Raw genomic sequence first — 3,041 nt, forward strand, 5'->3', positions numbered from 1 at the left:
GGAGGAGCAGCAGGAGCCTCAAGTCCACGCTCAATGAGATCCTCGCCATCTTCACAGTTGACGAGCTGAAGGCTCTCTACTGTGAGACGCTGCAGACCAGCGGCGACTTTGCTGAACTCATCAACAGGCTCAGATCAGACGAGTTCCAAGTAGGCAGTAATCCTTTCATACCTACCGTATGGCTTTAAGTGTGCAATAATGTTATATATTGTCACCACTCTACTTGACGTGTAACCAGAAGTGATGCTGGATTGTATTTGGATGGCGTAAGATGGACAGACGTGCAGATGCATAACGAAACGCCCATATTTTAGTTTCAAACTGACAAGGGATCGGTACAAATGTAGTAGGGTGGTCCGATCTCCTCCCCAGGAAGTACTGCTTAGGAAAGAGAGGACATTGAGGGACCACGTACAACCAGCGGCCTCGTAAGACTCCTGGGAGGTCCAAGAAAGTTTTCTATCAAGCAGAAACCCAGGAATTTTGTAGTTTCAGTGAACAGAAGAGCGACTGACCCAAGATGTAAAGACAGCGGAAGAACCCCAGAAATTCATATAAACGGTTTTACCAGTGGAAAAGCGAAAGACGTTGTCAATGCTCCACGAGTAAAGACGATCGAGACATAGCTGAAGACGCCGCTCAAGAAGACAAGTTAGTGGAGAACTTCAATAGATCGCAAAATCGTCAAAGAAAACGTTGCCGGAGATGCCTGGCGGGAGACAGGCCATATTAGATATGTGGCTACAGCAAAGAGAACGACGCTCAAGTTGGCGCCCTGAGGCACTCTGTTTTCCTAGATGAAGTTGTCCAACAAGGCAGAAACCACACCTACCTTGAAAACTCGGTCTTTTAAAAAAACCTGAAGGAAACAGGGCAGGTGACCTTGGAAACCCCACGTGTATACACCACGGAGGATACTAGTATTCCAACAGGTGTTGTAGGCTCTCTGCAAATTGAAAACATGGCTTCAGTCTGGTATTTCTGCAGAAAACCGTTCTTGACATGGATTGACAAAATGACCAGATGGTCAACTGCAGAATGGCGTGCTCAAAATCCACATTCTGCAGTGATCAGTAAATTGCAAGACTCGAGCCACCATACCAGCGAAGCATAAATCATATCTTCCATCACCTTGCAAACACAGCTGGTGAGGGAAATGGGGGAATGGCTAGAAGGAAGGTGTTTGTCCTTACCAGGCTTCAATAAGGGTATGACAGTTGCTTCACACCAGTGTCTGGGAAACGCATCATCTGCCTAGATACAATTGCACACATGAAGGAGAAAGCACTTGCCCACAAAAGAATGGTGCTGCAACATCTGAATGCGAACATCGTTCGGCCCTGGGCAGAAGATTGGATTGCAGTGAGGGCATGATCTAGCTCCCTCATAGTAAAGGCGGCATTGTAGCATTCACGATTTTAAGAGGAGAATGGTATCAATCAGGCCTGCCCCACTCGTTTCCGATGGAAGAAGGCAGCGTGGTAGTGGGTGGAGCTCGAAATCTCCGCAAAATAGCGGCCTAAGATGTTGGAGATAGCGGTGGGCCTGACAATAACATCATCTTCTACAGTGAGCGCAGTAATTGGGGAATGGACCTTGGTCCGAGAGAGCCATGGGAGACTGGCCCATATAGCAGAAGAGGGAGTGGAACTGTTAACAGAACTAGTAAATGAAATCCAGTTAGGTTTTTGCTATCCCAAAGAATGCAACAATAATGTGCAAATAACATTTTATAACGAATGCAGTCGCCAACGTCTCCACGCGCGGATTGCGTCGCAGCGTGCGTCAGTCCACCAAGAGACCAGGACACAACGTGGTAAAGGTGAAGTGCAAGGAATAGAACATTGTGCGGTGATAAGGATAACATTTGTAAGGTATTCTACATGGTTATCGGAACTGGGAAATGTTCATCGAAGGCCGCCAGGGAGGAGTGAACCCTCCTGTCAGCCTTAGAAAGATGACAATTGGGTTTTCACGTAGGCTGAGTAGAAGAACAGACCACTCGAGATGATAGGCAGGTTAGGCAGTGCCGAATGAGAGGCCCAGAAGGGAATAGGTGAGGGTGATGTCTGAAAGGAATGTGGGTGTTCCAATGTTAAGGAAAATGAGGTTGAGTTGATTGAGAAGGTCAGCGAAGAGGGCACCTCTGGTATGGGTTTTGGAAGAACCCCAAAGGAGATGGTGTACATTGAAGTCACTGAGCACCAAAAAGGAGTGAGGGAGTTGCCAGGTAAGTCTGCCCTGTTGACACCAAATGATGGAGGGATGTAGACAGTACAAAGAGGAAAGATGAAGCGACGAAGGAAAATGAAGACTGCAACAGCTTGCACACGAGGATGCAGTGAGATGGTTTGGCTATGGACGTCATCCTGAATAAACAGCATGACTCCTCCCATTAGATGGAGTGGCGTCCTCGGGGGGCGGGGGGGGGGGAGGGGGGGGGGAAGGTCAAACTGGACTGGAAAGAAATAAGAGAGGTCAAAATCAGTCGTAATAACGGAATTTTGTTTCATTTGGTGCAGAAAACGAGTGGACACTGTGATTCCAAGAGCAGTCGTAACTCCTCATGGGATGTAATGTCACAAACGTTCCATTGGAGGAAGTCATAATATGGAAATGGGAGGTGGGAGAAAATGAAAGGTTGTCACTTCAGCAGCTGTCGAATGCCAGCATTCGAAAACTCAGTGCTACAGGGCGCTGAGGCTGGAGGATCCTGTTCCATGAATCTACAGAGGTCTCAGCATTCTCACTGGGTCAGCCTGTATAATCCAGGGGAGAAAAACGGTTGGCTGTGTGCATGGCGAAATGGAGGTCAACCGGGTGAGGGTATCACATGGCGACACTGTTAAAGAGGAGAAGACCATGTGTCACTGGTTTTTTGGAGCCTTTTCGGTTGTCACATGAAGACTTGGAAGCTTCATGGTTGGAGGAACATAAAAAGTCTTCGCTGGAATAATTCTTCAGTCCTTACTAGCTTGCCAGTTGTGAAGCAGATGATTCGGTCGCTGGAGGCCAGGATTTGGTGGCTTTTTGCACAACTG

Source organism: Schistocerca americana, chromosome 4, assembly GCF_021461395.2.
Source record: "Schistocerca americana isolate TAMUIC-IGC-003095 chromosome 4, iqSchAmer2.1, whole genome shotgun sequence".
NCBI classification, from domain to species: domain Eukaryota; kingdom Metazoa; phylum Arthropoda; class Insecta; order Orthoptera; family Acrididae; genus Schistocerca; species Schistocerca americana.